The following is a 22,046-nucleotide window of genomic DNA, read 5'->3' as shown; positions in this document are numbered from 1 at the left end:
AGTGATGAGACATCACTTCTTTGATCAGGGTACAAAAGAGTGTTAGCCTGTCTTGCTGGCGTTTTCTGTCTGGCCTTCTCTCTTGCCTTCTTGCTTACTCCAATGAAGTAAGCTGCCCTGTCATGTCATGATCCATAATAAAAAGTCTCCAAGGCAAGGCACTGACGGAGGCCAGCTGTCCACGGCTTCTGAAGAACTAAGGCTTTCAGGTAAATTCTCTGAGGAATTTAATCCTGCCACAGACCATGCAAGCGAGCCAAGAAGCCGATGCACAGAATGGCCATAACCTTAGGAGAGACCCAGAGCTAGAGGTCATGGCAAAGCTGCACCAGGATTTTGTACTCAAAGAAACTACAAAATAATAGTCGTTGTTTTAAGCTACTAAATCATAGGGTGATTTGTTACACAGCAGGAGTCAGCGAATACACATATCATTTTGTAAATGAGAAACCGAATCAAACTTCCCAAAGTTACAGTTACAGTTTGTAAACGGCAGAACCAAAATTATGAGTGAATATGGCGTGTGTGTTAGATTCAAGACAGTATTACTTCAAGCTTGGTATGGTGGTGCATACCATCCATCCCAATACTTGAAGAGCTAAGGCAGGAGAATTGCCATTGAGCTTGAGGATAGCCTGGGCTACATGGTGAGATCAGGTTTCAAACAAAACAAAGCAAAAAAGAAAAAGAAAAAAGAAAAGAAAAGAAAAAGAAAAATGTGCACGTCTAAATTTACTTGCTTGTAAGGTTCCATGTGACTGGGACACGAGAGTCCTAGAAGGCATGCTGCTCTGCGAAATCTTTGGAAAGTAGCCATGTTTCCAGGAAACTCTCTGCACGCCTGTGAAACGGGATGGACAAAAGTTTCAATGGTGCTCAGCCCTTGGCTTGACCCACTCCCTGCTGAAGAAGAATAGCTGACCCACCCAAAGATTAGATGATAGTAACTAGGGCCCCCTTTCAATAGCACAATGGCCGCACTATGAGCTAACACTTCATCCATTTTATAAGTAAACAACTATTTTTACCTATCAGGTAGATGGGTAAAAATTCTTCTTGAGAATGAAAATGGATTATTTACTAATAAGGCATGGTATGGCGTTTAAAAGTCACAGGCACTCTGGAACAAGAAAGCAAAAGGTTCTGCCCATGAGAACAGCCCCTTCCATAGGCTCTCCCTTCCCCTTCCCATCGGGGAAACAGCCTTAAACCTGGAGACCACAGTGCCTGGCTCCAGCGTGGGCAGCAGCTTGGCACTTCCCATCTTCTAGAAGTTCTTCAGCTTGGGATGGTAAAATCATCTTCGCCTTGGTGTTCAGCCACAGTGCGTCTCTATGAAAACGACATGTTCTTGGGTTGGCTAATGTAATCTGCCGCCAGAGCAGCAGGCTTTGAACTTGGGGAGGGCTTCCAAGAGGCGAAGGAACTAGAGTAGTACAGGTGGCAGCCCCCTTTAACTGGTGGCCAACACTGCATTTTATTGGCGCTCTTAGGCAAGCCGGTACAAAGTCCACAGATACTGTGGCCAGCCAGCCTCCAAGCTGGCTCGGCACTCTCCTGGGCTTCTGGACCCATCCAGCTTTCCTTACCTTTTCCTCTCAGATCTGCCCTCGGGCTTTTCTTCTTTCCTCCCTCTTTCTCCTCCCCAAGTCCCTCTTTTCTTTCTAATCCCCCCTTCCTTGTTAGCCTCTACCTTCTGAGATCCCCACCTCAGGAAACCACCGCTTATCTCCTAATCTTGGATTGTCTCCAACGGCTAGTGGCAGGTAGCTCTGGCCCCTGTCTGCTTTCAGAGTGATTTGCTTCTCGAACCCATCTGGAACTGGAATTGTGTCTAGAAGTGGGGGGGCGGGTGGGAGAGTTAAAGCATTCCACAGGCAGAAATAGAGCTTGGCCCAGGTGGGATTTTGCTCCTTTAGACAAAAGAAAAGAAGAAAAAAAAAAGAAAAGAAAAGAAATAAAGGAGACTTGGATGTTGTCCCCCTTGGAACATGACACACTGTAAAAAACAGGCGGCAAGAAACTAGCACCAGTGCCTGTGAAGGCCGGGGGTATACTACAGTACTCCTCAGATATTGGGGTGCCACACCGAGTCCTCCATTTTCCACTCAGTTGGTGTTCATGAAAGGTACACTTGCCCCTAAGATACTTGCCATCATGGTCTGAATCTAGAGGTTCAGGTTCAGGACAGACAGCACCTGCCTGGACTCCACAGGCAGCCAGACACCACAGGCTGCAGACCACCAGTCTCCAGGGCTGGAGCTTCCCAAGGGCGGGCGTGGGGGCTGGGGGTGGTGGAAAAGTACACAGCACAGGGAAGAGGAGGCGAGCTGGCAGGTATTCCATTCCGTTACAGGGTTACCTTGTGTGTATAAAATCAAAGCGCAGGGGTCAAATGAGACTCTCCCCAGTTTTGATAACCCAACAGCCTTCTGTTATGTCAAAGTATGTGTCTTTTTGTTTGTTTGTTTTTCAAGGCAGGGTTTCTCTGTATAACAGTTCTGGCTGCCCTGGAACTTGTTATGTAGACCAGGCTAGCCTCGAACTCACAGAGATCAGCCTACTTTGCCTCCAAGTGCTGGGATTAGAGGCATGCACCACCATGCTTGGCAAAGTATGTGTCTTTTTTTTTTTTTTTTAAAGATTTATTTATTTATTATATATGCAGAAGAGGGTGCCAGATCTCATTACGGATGGTTGTAAGCCACCATGTGGGTGCTGGGAATTGAACTCAGGACCTCTGGGTGCTCCCAACCTCTGAGCCATCTCTCCAGCCCCATATATGTCTTAAAGCCTTCTTTATTTCAAGTTTTTCCTCTTCTTGCTGTTCATACACATTGATTTTAAATTTTCTTCTATTTTACATAGGAGAATGATAGAAGCAGATGTCCAAAAGCACTCAGGAAAACCTTGTTTTTAGTGGTTGAAATAATGAGTGGCTGACCTTTGTGGCCATTATCCACCAACTTTAGGGACAGCAGTTTGAGATCCTAAACTTAGATGGCGAGCCCCCTTGATGAGACTGGCCTAATTCTATGTTCTGTGTGGCACCCAGTCACCGGGGCTGTGGAAGAGCCATTATTACCTAAAGTGCCATAATAATGGCCATGCCCTCCTGTGACGTCATTGTTTCCTATCTGCTGGGACATTAATTGCCTTCTAACTTGCTCTAAAATTGGTAGTACGGCACACCGCCAAGGCCAGGGAGAAGGAGGCTGCTGACACACATTAAAAGGCTGTGTAAAAGGCTGTTTGGATGTTGCCCTCTCACCGGGCAGCTTCCTGTTTGCTCGGGGTTACTTCATGTGCTATAAGCTATTGGACCAGGCCTTCTGTCTTGACTTCTTGTCGTGGTCAGTGCACGGTCGTTCCCTGGGCGAAATGATTCAGACATCTCTGAAGTTATTTTGGCTTTCCCACTTTCCTTTTACGGATTTTCTGTGAGTCACTGAATTGAATGGGAGGTTATTTCTAAATTGGAAGGTGAGGATGAGAGAAAGAGGAGGAAGCTTCCGGAAGATAACTAGGGGAAAGAAAGAAAAAAAAAAACACCTTATTGTTATGTATAGTTACTGGAGGAATAATTTCCGATAAGTTTGATGATAGAAATGTGCAGTTTATTTAAACTCAACTAAAAATACAGGTTAGAAAATAGACAGTTCCCCCCACCCCCCACCCCAATCACAAGCTGTACAGTTTTAGATTCTGGTTAGCTTGCTCTGCTAAGGGCAGAAGGTTAATAAATAGAAGAGATACGGGACAACGACTTGCAGCCAAAAGGCAGGGGCAAAGTACAAAATTTCCAAAGTCCACGCCTGGCCCCACGGGAAGGCCTTCACAGAAGACCTTGAGTTTGCGAATACAGACCTCCTTAAAGTTTATCACCACAGGTTTGCATATTCCAGGCGGAATTGTGGAGAAGGTATATTTAAATTTGACTTAGAAATTGAGAGAGTCATCAGGCCAGCATTTTCTTATTTAGGAGCAGGAAAAGCAGAGGGAATGAAAAAGAAAAGCCGAGGAAGCTAATGATGAACGCATTTCTAGGAGCAGAGAGTTTTTATAGCAACACCAGATTTCTCAAAAATGCCTACTGGGATTTGTACCCAAATGAATAAGAAACGCAATCATTTATTCTCGTGTATTGTACCAAGCGAGGGCAGAAAAAAACAACTCTGCAATTCATTCAATGGTTCTAATTTAGAATGCTAGGAATAGGAGAGGTAGAGAGGGAGGGAAGGGAGGAAGGAGGGAGGGAGGGAGAGGGGCAGACATGAGTATCAGCCATAGGAATGGAGAGAGAAGGAGGGAGGAAAGAGCGAGAGAGCAAGGGGGGGGGTTAGTATCTGCAAGACAGCCTGTAATGCTATCTAAGAACAGCTGAACTTAAAAGCCAAGTACTGTAGGGAAGTGCGGGGTGGGGGTGTGGTGTGGTAGGGTCGGGGTCGGGCTGGTGAAATTCTCATTTCCAAAGGGTCATAAGGGTAAGTCGCTGCCGGTATTCAAAACTTGGTGATGGTTGGTTGGCCACTTGGCAGACCCAGGAGAGTGGTTCTGGAAGCTGGAGAACCCTCACTATGCCAGACACTTCGGGTTCAGGACGATATTTATAATTGCAGCGGAAGCGGACTGCTTGCTTAATAAAGGGCCGCGCTTTGCCCTCACCTAAAGCTTGGAGACTCCCGGAAAGAACTTCAAGGAAACTTCAAGAAAACCCGAGTCAACATTTTAATCTATGGATTGAGATACCTTTCTGCTGAGGGATTAGACCGTTCTTAAACACAACCTCTGAAGTCGATGTTTTGCAAGCGCTACCTCCCTAAGCTGGCAGAGAGGTTTCCCCTCGTAGGAAGAGACCTGGACAAGGAAGAGTTTACAGCGCCAGCCCCACAACAAAGAGTTAACCCTTCCCGGTAACCTCGGACGTGAGCGTCTGCCCCTTCTCCGCTTTCTACTGCGCAACCAAACTGTGCACAGGGCTTGAACCAACCGCGGCCATCACACCCCTTGTCAGTTAAGGCAACAGACACTGGCAGTAGCCTATCACAACTTCGAACTGCCCACTCATCCACCAATTACAACTGAAGCTTGATCTAGGCCGGTCCCGGTCCGGGCGGGGGCGAGGACCCCGTCCAGGAAAAGGGGCGGTAAAGACACCTTGACGGGCAGGGAGCGTTAACCAATCGTAGCAGAGAGCCGCCGCCCCTCCACCCAATGGAGAAGTTGGAAGTGTCGTCTGGGGCGGGCCTGTTGTCATGGGGGAGGTGGTGGCGCTTGGTGGCTCCTGGCGGCCGAGGTAGAGTCTGAGGCGCCGGAGTTGTGCAGGGCCAGCGGCAGGTGAGTGCGAGCGAGGCGGGCCCGAGGTGCGGAGGTGGCGGCGGGCCGGAAACTCGAGCTTTGCGCTCCGGGAGGCGGAGGGCCGCGGGCCGGGGGTCGCGTCGTGGCCGGGCGCGGCGCGGCGCGGCGGGAGAACGGCTGGGTTCCTGCCGGCGGAGTTGGCGTTGGGAGGGTAGGTTGGCGCGGGACCCCGGCCGGGCAGGCCGGGAGGTTCCCCGGGGCAGTCCAGCGGCTCGGCCCGGGGGCGGGGGGCAGTGACCGGAGGCCGGCATGTGCGCGGCTTCCCGAAGAGACGGAGCTCCCGGGGTGTGCGAGCGGGGGCGACCCGGAGCGAGCGGCCCTGGGGCCGGAGAGACGAGGGGATCACCGGAGCTTCTGGGTGCGCTGGGAGCCGTGGGGACCGAGGCAACTGGGAGTGGCCCCTGTCGGAGAGAGGTGGGAGGTGGGGAGGCCGGGGTCCCGGGTGGCAGGGAGCGGAGGAAAGGCACCGAGTGGGGTGCGAACCCTCCCTCCCCAACCCCCGAGAAGGGCAGCGGTCGGAGGAGGAGGAGGAGGAGGAGGAAGGGGCTGCGGGGTGGAGACCTTGAACTAACTGCTCGGGGAAGGGACCGCAGCGCCCTGCCCCCCCACGGCGGGTCTGGGACCGGAGTCGGGACGGAAGACCCTCAGAGTGAAGGCTTGGAGCGGTAGGAGTTGGGATCTGAGACTAGGGTAAGGGTTCAGGGGAAAGTGGAAGTTCCCCGAAGCAAAATGGGATGGAGGTAAGAGGGGAAAGAGTCATTTCCCTGGAGGAAGGGAGTTTAGTAGATCTGGGAAAACTTGCCCGGCAGTGGGCGGCGAGTGGTCTTGTGGAAGCTGGCCGGGACAGTTGATTAACAATGGTGCCAGCGAGGAGAGAAATGTGAGAGCAGAAATGGATTTATACTAATATGCCGAGCAGGACCGTGGACACTGTCCTTAAAAGCAAGGTTAAAGTGTCTTGGAGGCTAGGGCTTTAGAAGTTACTTTCAGGATGACAGCGAAAATACTGGAAAATAAGGGCATCAACAGGATGGGGAATTTGAGAGGAAAAGGGAAGGGGTAGCCTGACTAAAGGGGTGAAACTGTGACTTGATCAGAAAGAGGCTATTCATGAAGTGGATAGCATGCCCTGCTTAGCTGAAAATAAAAAGTCTTGTACAGTCACTCACCTGGGAATACTAACAGTTTTTACTTAGTGGGATTTAAAGTGTATTTTCTCACTTACTCATTCATTCATTCACTTTTGAGAAAGGGTTTAGTTCTGCAGCCCTGGCTGGTTTCTATAATAGACCAGGATGGCCTTGAACTCACAGAGATCCTTCTGCCTCTTGTCTCCTGAGTGCTGGGATTAGAGGCATTTCAAAAGAAAAAAGTAAATATTTGTAGAATTTTTGGTGTACAGAACTCAGTACTGGATTGTTACGTAGGAAGATCCGAGATTTTAAACGCAGTTGCTTGCTGGCTTGGTACAGCTTGGTTGACTCCATCTTAGGTTTCTGATTCAGTAGGCCTAGGGTGGGGTCCAAGAATTTGCAGTTATCTCAAGTGATGCTTAATGTTCTTCAAGGGATCATACTCTGAGAACACCTTGCTTTAATGAAAAATGGCAGTAGTCAGTAACCTAAGAATACCGGGATACCTGCCCATCTTGCTGAAGAGATAGTAGGAGCAAATTCTGTGGGGAGGGGATTGAGAGAACATCTTATAAAGGATATCCACCTCCTCTCCCAGTACTGTGGATGATACTCAGTATCTCACACATGCTAGGCATGGGCTCTGCCTCTGAGTGTTGCTTCTCCAATCCCAGAATATTTTTTAACATCTTTTAAAAATCGGATTATGATTACTTAGTAACTTTAAAAACTATTATTGTACCACCAGCGTTGAAAGTAAAACAGAATATACTAGTTTTGCATTTGTTGAAGAAAAATATTGTTTAGGGAAACTTCTTAATACATATATTTTAGGTCACAATGTAAAATGTATTTTCTTAACAACCTTCAGAAAAGTTTGACACACTATTTTGAGTCATGCAGTATGGCAGAAGCAAACCTTTAATATTAAGGAATTAGGTTATTTATCTTTATTTTGTGGTAGTTTTTGGATGGTGATAGTCTTATTAAAGTATGTCAGTTTGATCTTATATATTGTATTGTGCCTCTGATTCTGTGGACCTTTGTTGGATACTGAGAATCTTTGGCATGGGTACTTAGGAATTTGAGGCAGGGAAACAGTGGTGTTTCTCAGACGACTCTTGTTTCACTTGGCCCTCAGGCTTACCAGTTTTTCTTTCTTTAACCGTGGTCGAAGACACATGTATTGACAGGTTAACATATAGTGCTGTAAAAGACACGTGTGTAGACAGTTAACATCAAGCAGTTAACTCTAAATTGAACTGGTGTTAGAATATTTCATGTATGAAAGATAAACAAGCACAGAATAAACATTTCAAGAGAGAAAAATGAAAAGATAGCTCGCTTTTAGAGACTAATCTCAGCCGAGATGAGACAGGAGGATTGCTGGAAGATAGTGGCCAGCCTGGCTAGAGAATGAGACCAGTCTTCAAAAAAAAAAACAAAAAAAACAAAAACAAAATTGGGGGCGAGGGGTGGGATGGGGGGGGGGTACCGAAGAGGTGGAAGCTTAACCACTGAGATACTTTACTGTTGTAAAGGAGCTTTTGTTTTGGTAGGTTTTATTTTTCCTGAGAGTGAACTAGGTTAGGTGTATCCTAAATGTAACTGACAGTATGTATTTGAAGCTGTAATAAGACTGTGACTGTTTTGTACTACTCTCGGATTAGTTTTTTCTCCTGAAAACCAGATGGCTGCCAGGCATGATGGTGCACAATTATAATTCAGACGCTTGGGAGAATGAAGCAGGGGAATTGATGTTAGTTGGAGGCTAGCCTGGGTTACATAGCAAGCCCTTCTCTCTCTCTCTTCATTTTTTATTTTTTTGAGTCGGGGTTTCTCTGTGTAGCCCTGGCTGTCCTGGAACTGGCTGTGTAGACCAGGCTAACCTGGAACTCAAGAGATCACCTGCCTCTGCCTCCTTAGCACCGCGATTGAAGGCGTGCGCCACCACACCTGGTGAAGTCCTTTCCTCAACAGCAATAGTAACAACAGAAACAAAACAAAACTGAAAACTAGATGGCTTATTTTCAAACTAGATGAGATTGATTTAGATCTGTTTGTATGGATATAAGAATAAAGAAAGCAGTTCTGAAAACTGAAAAAGATGATCCTTGCAGTTCTCTTTAAAAATCTTTAGTCCAGGGGATTATGTAACCTTTCATTAATGTTTTGTGAAATTGTGAAGAAATATTGCTGCAGCTTTGCATCAATATTTTTTAGTTTTTTCCACTTTTTAAATTCTATTTCAGATGGTTCCAAACTAAATTTTGATTTCAAAAAAATTCTAAAAAGAAGGCCAGAAAACATAATCATTTTATGTTTGATTTCAAAAATAGTCCTTTCACAAAATAAATTCACTATTTGGAGGTTGGGGTGTACAAATTTTCAAAACTGTAGACATTCAGTTTTTTACATTGAAGTAAATGCAGTTAATATTCCTATCACTAGTTAGTATTCCTATCACTAGCATGATTGTCCTTTAGGTCTTTGTATGTTTATATAGATTAGTTCTATACTAAGTGATGGGAGAATTAAAATCTTAAGTGGAGAAAAAAAGAAAATTCATTTCTCATAATGTTGGACATTGAGCACTTAGATTACTTGCTTTAATAACTGGACTTTATTCAGTTAATGTATTATTCACCCATAATTTAATCATACTTATCTTGGAATAGCTTTGATTGCTCAACTCATTTTACAGTGAAATTTATTAATCTGTCATTGAGTAAATTCTAAATCCCAAAGAACCCATTCCCACCTGTACTTGAGACTCACTCTCACTTACTAAGGCTCATTTAGACAAGTGATTTTTAAATGCAGTTTTAATTAGTAATAGTTAATTATTTGATTTTCTATTTCAGGAGGTCTATCCTTCCATTATAATAGCTTCTGTTCAGCCTTTTCTGCCTCCTATTCTCAACTGCTCATACAGTAAATCTTTGGAAATGTTGGTGCCAGGGAATCCAGTCTGTAAAATCACAAACTCCCTTTATCTGACTTTTACTTTACTTCAAGAATTCCTTTATCAGAAAAGACCCAGTAGTAAAGTTATCACCTTTTTGAAAAGTATTTTATTCAATAAAGTACTTGAAGCTTTTTAAACCTTGGCATTAGAAATTTTGATTTTATAACATCCTATGATTTCATTAGATGTAGAAATGCTGTACAAGGCTTTAGGATACATATTTAGAATTAAGACACGGGTAAAGAGGGGTTTTGGAGAATACAAACTATGCACTTTGAAGTCTTGATGCAAAAGGAGGGTTGAAATTAAGGGAGAATACTGACATGCTTAAGGACTCCAGAGTCTGGAGGATCTGCAGGAAATGTGGCTAGAGGAGTGAGCTGTTCTTGGCAGTTTTCCTGGAGTGACATATGTAAAGGAGGACGATCCTATTTGCAACTTTCTGCATGGACTTATTCATAGTTCTCTACAGTTTCTGCTGCTTTATTTTCTTCCAGCCAGGAAATAATGCTAGAACGCAAGTCAGTAGACTGAGGTTTGTGAGTCCTGGAGGATGAGAAGATGGGCAGGACTCTCTAGATTTATTGCTTCCCTCATCCTTTAGTGCTGGTGATCTAACCCAGAGCCTTGGGTATGCTAGGCAGGGCTGAGCTACAGCCTTGCCTCAGCCGTGGGGATTTATAAGAAATCTCAGGATTAACCAAAGAGCTTTTGTGTTAGCCATTAATGTTCAGTGACTTCCCCTTCTGTCCCTACCAAAAGCCCAGTTTCTTTCCATTTATTGCTGTATTTTTAAATAATGTGTGTGTGCAGACCTGGCAACAGGTTCTTTACTAGGTGAGCCATTTCATTGGCTCTGTTTTGTTTTTCACGTACTGGGGATCAAAACCAGGGCCCCATGCATGCTAAGCCAGTATTCTACTATTGAGCTATACCCTGTTCCTCTCTACTTACTGTTGCTACTTTATGCTTTTATTTCTTTTTCTTATTTTATTTAATTATTTTTTTAGGTGCTGGAAATCAAACTCATGGCTTTGTATGTGCTAGGCAAGTGTTTAAGCACTGAGTTTTAGTCCCAGTCCTAGGAATACTTAGGATGATTCCTGGGCATCTTTTAAAGGTTTTTTTTGTTTGTTTGTTTTATTGTTTTTTTTTTTTTGGTTTGTTTGTTTGTTTTTCTGAGACAGGGTTTCTCTGTGCAGTTTTGCGCCTTTCCTGGAACTCACTTTGTAGCCCAGGCTGGCCTCAAACTCACAGAGATCCACTTGCCTCTGCCTCCTGAGTGCTGGGATTAAAGTTGTGCGTTGCTGCCCTTTTAAATTTTTAAATTTTATTTGGAAGTAGGATTTCAATCCATAGTTCAGTCAGGTCTCATAATCCTTTAGCCTCAGTGGCCTGAATACTGGTTATTACAGGTCTGTACCAAGATATAACATCTAGGCCTTACATTTTTTTAAACTAGTTGTCAAAGTCTTGAATTTATCTTCCTAGACAGCAAAAGCTTAATTATGGTAACTTAATTATATTGTTTATATGTTAATTCAGAAAATGATTATTAGTTTTTTTTCCTAGGGTTTTTTTTTTTTTTTTTTGTGTGTGTGTTTATTTTGCATTTTTCAGACAGGGTCTCATGTACCGTAGGCTGGTCTCAGACTTGTAACATAGCTAAGGATAACTTTGAACTCCTGATTTTTCTGTCTCCACCTCCAGAGTAGTAGAATTAGAGGTATTGTGCCACCATGGAACCCCCACCACCTCTACCGACATGCTTTGTTAGGGAAGAAGAGGGATTTAAATCAGTAGAGCAATGAAATAAAGGCAGAGTGAGGGAAAGGAATAACTTATAGAAATTGGCCAAATTTTTTATTTTATTTAAGATTGATCTTGATTACCTTTCCCTTTGGGAAGATTTGTGCATATGTATATCTTAGTACATTTCAGTTGTATTGTGGATATATTACTACTTTTATTTTCATTTTTTATGTGTATGAGTGTTTTGCCTGCATATACGTATGGGCCCTGTGTGTGTCTGGTCCCCTCAGAGGTCAGAAGAGGGCATTAGATTCCCCTGGAACTGGAGTTACAGATGATCTGAGCCATCATGTGGCTTTTGGGAACTGAACTCAGGACCTCTGGAAGAGCAACAAGTGCTCTAAACTGTGGAGCGCTCTCTCCAGCCCTTCATTACTGCTTTTTAAGAATGAGTATAAGAATGGGAGGCAGAGGCGGGTAGAGACCAGCCTGGTCTACAAAGCAAGTTCCAGACAGCCAGGACTGTTACACAGAGAAACCCTGTCTCAAACAAAAGAAAAATAAAATAAAATAAATAAAATAAAATTTAAAAAAATTAGCCCCTCCCCCAGATGTATTAGTTACTTTCCTCCTCGCTGTGACAGATTCCCTGAGAGAAGAAGCAACTGAAGAGAGGAAGGTTCACTTGTAATTTACGGCTTAGAGGGCTAGAGTTCACCAGGCAGGGACGGCCTGGTGGCTGGGGCTCCGTCAGCGTCAGCGCAGGAGGAACCTGTGTTGTAGCTTGTTACCTCTTGGCAGATTGGGAAGCAGAGAGCTGGGGCTGGAACTGGGCTGGCCTGTATAGCCCTCAAGACCTACTGCCTAGTGACCCATTTCCTCCAGCAAGGTTCTACCTTCTAAAAGTTCCACAGCTTCCCCAGAATAGCACTGCTTGGATGCCAAGTGTTGAAATACAGAGCCTGAGGCACATTTTACATCCAAACCACATTTCTTTTTTTGTCCTTGTCCCCTATAGACTCAGGTACCATCTCATAATGTGAAATATATTTAGTATTTATGTAATTGTGCCAGGATCAACAGTTACTAACATCCAAAGTCTCTTTTGATCCTTACGGCAAACTTAGCTGTGAGCACCTCTAAAATAAAAACAGGCTGCACACTTCCATTGCACAGTAGAAGAATGAAGTTAGCAAGGCTAAAACTCATCAGGGAAAGTACAGATCCTGTGACTCCGTATCTGCCTTCTGGGTTTGGGGTTTCGTACTCCATTGGATTAGAGCTCTGCCCTCACTCAGTTCTGTCACCTGTAGCAATGTGGCCTTTCTCGAGGGCTGGCTCTTCTCAGTACCTGCATGTAGTCACACTGAGACTTATTAATTTTGAAAGCTCAGCATATAGCTTAGGCTTGTTCCCAATAGCTCTTATAACCTAAATTAACCCGTTTATATTAATCTACATTCTGCCACGTGGTGTTACCTCTCTTTCATCATGCACCTCCTGTTTCCTCTCCGTGTCTCCTGGAGTCTCTTCCTTTCTTCTTCCCAGAACTCTCTCTGCCCAGAAGTCCCACCTATACCTCTTGCCTAGCTATTGGCCATTCAGCTTTTTATTACACCAATCACAGCAGTACACCTTCACACAGTGTACAAATAGCTTTTTCCAACAGACTACTCCTGTTCCTGGTATCTCCTACATGCTAGGTTTCCATTGCAATTTCGACTTCACCCTCACAGTGTCACATATCACTTTCTCAAGGCCTCTTTGTAGAGCCTTCTCTGATTACATATTGCCTGGCCTCATTGTTGTGGTTTTTTCCTGAAACCTTAGCATAAGCATGCCTCCAAAATCAGCACCACCTGGATGGTGCCAGATTCTGTTGCCAGCTCAGCATGTAGCTTGGTTTCCACATATCATAGTTGTAGCAGTCTCTGGATGGGCCTAGAATCCTAGGTGGCCCTGTTGGATCAGGGCATCACTGCTCTGGCACTCTGTTCAAACACTCCCCCTTCTCTTTTATTTTATCTCCCCCCTCCCTCCCCAGACAGGGTTTCTCTGTGTGGTTTTGTGCCTTTCCTGGAGCTCACTCTGTAGACCAGGCTGGCTTCGAACTCGCAGAGATCTGCCTGGCTCTGCCTCCCAAGTGCCGGGATCAAAGGTGTGCGCCATCACTGCCTGGCTGGATGGCACTCTCCTTTTTAATTGAAGATTTTCCAAAGGAGTTGGCAATGCTATACCCAAGAGCTTCCTATGGGTGGGGTCTTGCAAAGTGTATGGCTTTTCTTAAGTATAGTCCGTTTAATAACTGAATATGAGCATTTGTCCATATTCACCTCACACAACTTTAAATGTTCTCATGCTGTTTTCCTTGACAAGCTGCATATTTTTCATGTCTTTCTGTTCCATTTTAGCTTAGAATTCTCACTGAAAACCTAGTTGAAGGCAGCCAGCAATAAACATGCCACAGCCTATATGCTATGCTGTGTTGAAATTTTCTCTGCCAATTAATACATTTTGAATTCAGTCTCACTCAAATTAATCAGGATATAGAATATAGTCAGATTTTTTTTTCCAAAATGTAACATGAATTGGGCCTGTAGCCCGATTCCTATTGTATTTTTTTCTTCCTCAAAACTTCATGAGTCTTTACTGTCTGCATATCTAATGGCATTCTGTTCTTCCACAGTCCCACCAGAATGGCCTGGTAAGCTCTGTTGACAGCATTCCAAGACTTCTTTAGCTTACTGATCTGAACTCTTCCACATTCTTTCCACAAATTAGTTCCAAAGGCTTGCGAACCACACAGCCAGGCTTATTACAGCAACAGCCCCATTCCTGGTACCAATTTTCTGTATTAGTTAACCTTTGTCACTCTGGAAAACTAAGGTAGGAGAGGTTGGTTGACTCTGAGTCATGATTTAGTGGGAATACAGTCCATCTTATCAGGGAAAGCATGGCTGCTGGGACTCTGTCCATAGTGACTGGTGTTTGGGCACGGCTTGTTGCATCTAGGCAGACCAGGATAGAGAACTTGGGCTGGAAATGAGGCTGAGCTATGACCCTTCAAAGCCTGCCCCTAGAAACCTACTTCATCTAGCTAGGCCCCACCTCCTAAAGGTGGAACAGTCTCCCAAAACAGTGCCACCATCTGGCTACTGAGAGATCAACATACGAGCCAGTGAGCAGTGAATCCAAACCAATAACACATTTTAGTTCTTGGTATTCCTTAATTAAGATAAATCACTCTGTTCCCTTCTTAAAACAAAAAGACAAATCTGGACTCTTACAGAGCTACAGATTAGCCTGATTATTACAGAGGTATGTCTGTATCTGTCATATAGTAAAATTGGAAAAGATGTGATTTGTGTTTAGATGAAGCATGATAAAATAGACAAAATCCAAGTTTTATAATTGTATAAAAATTATCTTTATTTTATTAATTTAATTTATATCTTATTAGTTAGTTTATAAGACCTCTCAAACTCAGTTTTTCATCTATAAAATTGAATATATTTCTATACTCAATACCAGATTGATATTGATAAATAAATGAGAAACATTCTGTAATTGCCTTGTTTGTGATAAGCATTGAATACATGATATTGGTGAATTGTTATAATTAAAAAAACTTTAGACTTACAGACTTCTCTTTGTAAGGTGGGCTAGTATCCCAGATATTGTAATTATATGCTATTTGGCAGTTAGGGGAAAAAGTAGACCATAACATTTTACATATGAAGCTGGAGAGATGGCCAGTGGTTAAGAGCATATACTGCTCTTGTGGAGGACCAGAGTTTGGTCCCTGGCACCTGTCAGGCAGCTCTTTACCTCCTGTAACTCTAGCTCTAGGGGATTCAGCACCTTCTTTTGGCCTCTGGGTGCTGCCCTTATGTATAAACATTCACAACAGACAAACACATAGATACACAATTATAAATTTAAAAAGTGAAAACTTACATTTTAAAGCACTTAGCTATTGTTGTTTTTGTGGTTTTGGCTTTTTGTTGACTTGGATTATAAAACTCAAGGCAAATTAGGCCAGTATTTTATTGTGTACTTAAAGGCTCTGTCTCTAGCATATAACCAGATCCGCTTCCAAATAAGTAAGTAAATAACAATGGGAAGGAAGTATTAACTTTTTTTTTCCAGAAAAAAAAAGTTCAACATTATATTAATGTGGGGTTTTTGTTGTTGTTGTTTTTCGAGACACGGTTTCTCTGTAGCTTTGGAGCCTTTCATCCACCTGGCTCTGCCTCTCGAGTGCTGGGATTAAAGGCATGCGCCACCACCGCCCAGCTATATTAATGATCTTATTAACATCATTGCTTTTAATGAATAATTTCATTTACTGCTACTATTAATGGTTTTATTTATGTTTGTTTTAAACAGTCTTGCTCCGTAGCCCTGCCGGTCTGTACTTACTGTTTAGTTCAGGCTGCCCGTGAACTCATAGCTCTTCTTTTGTCTCAGCATTCCAAGGTCTGGGACAATTAGATAAACATACGTAAAAGGTTGAGCTGGGACCCTTCCACACCTATACCTAAAAATTACCTCAAAATAGGTCATAAATGGTAGAAAATATATACAATATAGAGATATGTTGAAAGAATATGTAATATAGAAAATTCTCTAAAGATGGTAGAAAAGATTTGCAAATTGTGTCTGGTAAGAGACTTATATCCATAACATATAAAGAAATTTTATAACTCATAACAATGAAATGACAATTCATTTTTAAAAGATAATTAATCCATTGATAGAAGATCTAAATAGGCATTTCTTCAAAGATACAAAAGGCCAATAAGCACATTAAAAATTCTCAGCATCATTAGCCATCAGAGAAATGCAAATCTACCTGGCATCTATTAGAATATCTATCTGCTTAGCGTTTATAAGAATGGTTATAGTTAGTCTTACACATGATGGTACATACCTGCTTGTAATCTCAGTTCTAGGGAGGCTGAGGCAGAAGTATAGATTTAAGTTCAGCCTGGGCTATGTAGCATGACTTACATTAAAACAAATAAAAAATAAGGGAGTATAGCATTCAGTGTAGTCTCTTGATCCCCAACATGGCGGGGACGGGCAGAAACAATAAGTGCAGGTGAGGATGTGAAGAATCTGGGACCCTGAGCTGAGTGTGCTGGGGCACAATTATCATCCCCACACTCAGGAGGGGGAGGGGGAGGAGAAGGAATTTATGGTCTATGTCTGCCATATAGTAGAGTGAAGGTCAGCCTGGGCAATATGAGAGCCTGTCTGAAGGCCCTCTGCACATGTCTTACGGTTGTCCAGCTTGCTCTTCTTAACAAGCTTGACTCCTAACAGTGGGAGCAGGGGTTGTCTCTGACCCTGTTGCCCACTTTGGGACCCTCTCCTCCTACCAGGTTGCCTTGTCCCCTGTTAATAGGAGAGGAGGTGCCTAGTCTCACTGCAATTTGATATACCATGGCTGGTTGATATCCATGGGAGGCCTGCCCTTTTCTGAAGAAAAACTGAGGAAGGATTGGGGGTAGGGAAGAAACTTCGGTCAGGATGTAAAAATAAGCAAAAATAAATATAAAAAAAAAAAGGAAAAGAAAGAAATTGAAATCTCTGTTCTCATTGCCTGTGGGAATGTGAATCCTGCAACTGCTTTTTAAAACGCCACAGGATGGGGCCCATGAGATGGCTCGGTGGATAAAAGCACTTGCCACACAGACCTGGACACCTGAGTTTGGTCCCTGAAACCCACATAAAGGTTTCCAGAAGGAACCAACTAACTCTAGACACACACACACACACACCACCACACACACCACCACCACCACCACCACCAAAAAACCCAAAACCAAAACCCCTACCATATAATCCAACTATACCACTACTAGATATACCCAATAGAAATAAAAGTACATGTCCACACAAAAGTTCATACAGGGGAGCCAAAGAGCTGGCTTGTTGATTAAGAGTGTTTGCTACGTGGGGCTGGAGAGATGGCCTAATGGTTAGGATTACTTGCTGCTGTTGCAGAGGACTCAGGTTCCAGCCCCCACATTAGGTGTAGCATGAATCTTAGAAGATCTTATTAATAAAATCAAACCTGAAGTCAGGTATTGGGGTGAATGCTGGAAGATCAGAGAAGCAGAACAGGCCACAGCCACCTCACCTTGCCAGATCCTCAGCTGATCCTGTTTCCTCAGACTGGAAGCCTCTTTATCCTCATCCAGAATGGATTTCAGCTGAACTGCTGCTAGAAGCCTAAAAGCTTTAATCAGCTAGTTCCTGGTTTTCACGCCTTATATACCTTTCTGCTTTCTGCCATCACTTCCTGGGATTAGAGGCTCTTGTTACCACGCCTAGCTGTTTCCAGTGTAGCTTTGAACTCATAGAAATCCAGGCGGATCTCTGCCTCTGGAATGCTACATTCCAGGATTAAAGGCGTGTGTGCCACCATTTTCTGGCCTCTATATCTAGTGACTGTTCTGTTCTCTGGCCCCAGATAAGTTTATTAGGGTGCACAATATTTTTGGGAACACAATATCGCCACAATTAGGTATTCACAGCTGTTAACTCAGTTCCAGGAGATCCATTGCCCTCTTGGCCTCTGTGGTGGATCTGCATACATGTGGTACACATAAACTCATACACACACACACACACACACACACACACACACACACACACACACACAAATTAAAAAAAAAAGTGCTTGAATACTCTTCTGAGATCTGTTCCCAGCAACCACTTCATGCATTTCATAACTGCCTATAATTCTAGCTCCAGGGACTGATGTGCTCGCTGGCTTCCTGGGGCTAAAAGTGTCAGCAGTGGGGCTGGTGGATGACACAGTGGCTAATGGCACTTGCCCTGGAAGCCTGACAGGCAATCTGAGTTTGACCCCAGGAGCTCGTGTAGAGGTGGAAAGAGAACTGACTTCACAAAGTTCGCTGACCTTTGACCTTTATGTGCGTGTCATGACATGTATGCTCCCCCACACACCCTATACAGACACTAACAGCCAGCTTTTTGTTTGGTTTTTAAGTAAAATGTGGGCCGAGGATGTAGCTCATCAGTGGTATTTGAGAGGCACAAGAGTTGATCTCCAGTACTATCAAGAAAAAAACTTGTGAGATTTTCTTTCAACTTGTGAGATTTACTTGGCATTTTTGAAATAAAGCAACATTTGTGGAACTCTCTTTTTGAGTTAGAGTTAAAATATATATATATCAAATATATTATTAAAAATTACACACATACATACAAATATATATAGTTTGTTTTTTTTTGCAGTGCTGGGCATCAAATCCAGGGCCTTGTACATTGTAGGCAAGCATTCTACCACTGAGCTATCTTCTCACCACTAAATTGGGCTTTTAGTGTTTTCCTTATGATTTTTGAAAAATTATTGTATTCTTTACATGTATGGAGTTCTGTTTGCATGTCTGATTGTGCACCATGTGCATGCAGTGCCTGTGGAGGACTGAAGAGGGCGTCAGATCCCCTGAAACTGGAGTACAACCTGTTGTGAGCTGCCATGTGAATGCTGGGAATCCAACTGGGCTGGCTCCTCTGGAAGAGCAGCCAGTGCTCCTCATGGCTGAGCCATCCTCCAGCCTGATTTTTAGTAGGCCTTTATCTCTTCTGGATGTCTTGAAAGCAAAAGCAAAGGGATCTATATCTATCTATTATTGATACACACACACACACACACACACACACACACACACACACACATCATATCTTTTACTGATAAATATATATAGTGTATATATTTTATATTTGGGTTTTATGTGTCTCATTTCTATTTGTAGCGTTCAATTTCAGAATAGGAGGCCAGTTCTTTGCCGGATATGAACTGATTTCCTGGGAGGGCAGGTTGTTGGCCTGACTTCTGGCCATGTCTTCCCTCTCTTTTGTTGCCTTTTAAAAGCGGAGTTTTGTTCTGTGGAAAATCACTAACTCTTCTACTTATTTTAACTAACTCAGATTAAATGTGTTGGTATATGTTTAGGTTGTACTGAATTCTGTATTTTTCATTATTATAGATTTATTATCAGATCTTGAAGAACTTTGATTTCATTTGATAAATAGAATATTTACATCTTATTTTTTTGGTCTTTTCCCTGTGTCCAGTAGATCTAGTTGGTGAGGGGTATGAATCTCTCATTTAGTTTTTCTCTCTCTCCCTTCCTCTCTCCCTGTCACCTTTAATCCCGGCAGAGGCAGAGCCAGGCGGATCTCTGAGTTTAAGGCCAGCCTGGTCTACAGAGTGAGTTCCAGGATAGTCAGGGCTACACAGAGAAACCCTCTCTTAGAAAAAAAAAAAAAAGAGTGGAATTTAGTATCACCATCCTTCTGTTCCTCCCAACTGCTTTCTTGATTAAATTGTAGAGGTCCTCGGGGATGATCAGGAGCAAGTTCTTTGGATTTAAGAACTCTCAAAAATTGCCGGGCGTTGGTGGTGCACGCCTTTAATCCCAGCACTCGGGAAGCAGAGCCAGGCGGATCTCTGTGAGTTCGAGGCCAGCCTGGGCTACCAAGTGAGTTCCAGGAGAGGCGCAAAGCTACACAGAGAAACCCTGTCTCGAAAAACCAAAAAAAAAAAGAACTCTCAAAAATTAAGCCCTGGCATGGTGATTTTGCCTTTAATCCCAGCATGTCAGGAGGCAGAGGCAGGTTGATCTCTGTGAGTTAGAGGCTAGCCTGGTCTACATAGCCAGCTCTAGGCCAGCAGCAACTAACAGTGATACCCTGTCTCAAAAAGAAGAAAGAAAGAAGAAAAAACTCCCGTTTTATTGCCAGTCACATTTACTGTGCAGTGCCACCCGTTTGTGAGGGAGTCAGGTCTTTCTTTGCCACTTTTTAAATCTCCTTCACTTGTCAGGCTTCCCCTTGGGGGGGCGAGGGATGGGGCAGAGCTGACTAGGACTGGAGTAGGCTCTCCCTGGGAGCATGCATGTAACTCATGGCAGAGGCCGCCTGGCAGCAAAGAGCTTGTTGTTGAGCTAGGGTCTCACTGTGTAGCCCTGGCTGGCTTGGGATGCAGTGTGTACAGATTGGCTGTGAACTTGCAGCTGATCTTCCTGCCTTTGTCTCTCGAGTGCTGGAATTGTAGGCATGTATCACTACACTTGTCCTTCGTACATATTTTTGCTAGACCTATACCTAATTTTTGAACCTCTTTTCCTCCTCTCTCACTTTGAGACGGGCTCTCACTATGTAGCGCAGACTTGGAATCAAACTCCCAAGAGTAGGATTATAGGCTTGTACCACTATACCTGAGTGTAGTGAGGAGCTTCAGGGTTTTTTTGTTTGTTTGTGTTGTTGTTTTTGAGACAGGGTTTCTCTGTGCAGCCCTGGCTGTCCTGAAACTCACTCTGTAGACCAGGCTGGCCTTGAACTTACAGAGATCCACCTGCCTCTGCCTCCACAGTGCTGGGATTAAAGGTGTGCACCACCACCACCACCACCACCACCACCACCACCACCACCACCACCACCACCACCACCACCACCACCGCTCAGTAGAACTTTAGTTTTTAATTAGCATACAAAGTAACAGATTTTCTTTTGGCTTTTTCATACATATTTAGTTTCGATGATTCTGTTCTCTTTCCTTCTTTTAAACGTGTAATACACATTTTAATATGATAAGTACTTGAAAATAGTTTACAACTGCTGTGAACTATTTCATTAATGGGTGTATCATCATTTGTGCAATCACTTTTCAGAACAGGAACATTTAGATTGTTTAATTCCAGTCATAAATATGCTTCATTGAACATTTTTTAAAATGTGCTTTATGTGTATGTGTGTTTTGCCTGCATGTGTCTAAGCATACCACTTGCATGCCTGGTGCCTGTGGAGGCAGGAAGAGTTTCCTTTGTAGCTTTGCGCCTTTCCTGGAACTCACTCTGTAGCCCAGGCTGGCCTCTGAACTCACAGAGATCCACCTGCCTCTGCCTCCTGAGTGCTGGGATTAAAGGTGTGTGCCACCACCGCCCAGCTAATTTTATTTTTTAAAATACTTTTTGGGAGGTTTTCCGATTCAAGGTCTCACTGTGTGGCTCTGGCTGTCTTGGAACCACACCTGGCTAATAATTTATTTTTATTTAATGTTCACTGGTATTTTGCCTGCATGTATGTCTGTGTGAGGGAGTCGGATCCCCTGGAACTGGAGTTACAGACAGGTGTGAACTGCCATGTGGGTGCTGGGAGTTGAACCTGGGTCCTCTGGAACTGCTTTTACCCACTGCACCATCTCTCCAGCCCTGAAACAATATTATTTAAAACATATGCTACCTCTATTAAAATGTATATATTATGGGGAGAAAAGAAAAAAAAAAAAAAAAAAAAAAAAAAAAAAAAAAAAAAAAAAAAAAAAAAAAATGAGAAAGTAGTAACTGATTTCTGAAGTTTGTGTATATTTGATGAATTCAGCATTGTCAATCATTGGAATACTTAAAATATGATCAAAGGGTTGAAGTAGAGACTCAGTAATAGAGCCTGAGCTTAACCTGGGTTTAGTCTTCAGCACTAAAACTACAAAATAAGAAAGTAAGATCATTAACTTTTAAGTATTTCCTTTTTAGTGATGGAAACAACCACTTTAAATTTTTTTTTTTTTTTTTTTTTTTTTACTGAATCAGTGTACTCTGTAATTACAGTCTAAATATTTAGTCTTATACCCACAGACAAGTGTAGTCTTCACACTTGATCAAGGACATTTCTCTGTGCAACAAACAGCATTACAGAAACGCACAGCCGATCAAAATGCAGAGTTGTGGAGCCCAGTCCCAACTTACATATCTACAGCACATCTCCTGCACCTGAGGCTCGGGATCATTTTAGAA

At 43.3% G+C, this 22,046-nt stretch overlaps 1 protein-coding gene across 7 annotated transcripts in view; it reads left to right on the top strand.

Annotated features, from left to right (window-relative positions):
• Positions 1-3,855: 3,855 nt before the first annotated feature.
• The window catches only part of Numb (NUMB endocytic adaptor protein), a 104,855-nt gene continuing 86,664 nt past the window's right edge, over positions 3,856-22,046 (top strand). For 2 of the 7 annotated variants that reach the window (XM_028877084.2, XM_028877060.2), the window contains exon 1: positions 5,235-5,337. The gene's annotated coding sequence lies outside the window, so the exon portion shown is untranslated. Of the gene's footprint in view, positions 3,923-5,229; positions 5,338-5,485; positions 5,510-22,046 lie in introns of those variants that run through there. The other 5 variants (XM_037210699.1, XM_028877094.2, XM_037210698.1 and 2 more) reach the window with 5 other exon arrangements.

This window comes from Peromyscus leucopus, chromosome 14 (assembly GCF_004664715.2).
Source record: "Peromyscus leucopus breed LL Stock chromosome 14, UCI_PerLeu_2.1, whole genome shotgun sequence".
NCBI lineage: Eukaryota > Metazoa > Chordata > Mammalia > Rodentia > Cricetidae > Peromyscus > Peromyscus leucopus.
The sequence above is the reverse complement of the archived record's forward strand: the minus strand, read 5'-3'. Positions and strand labels throughout refer to the sequence as shown.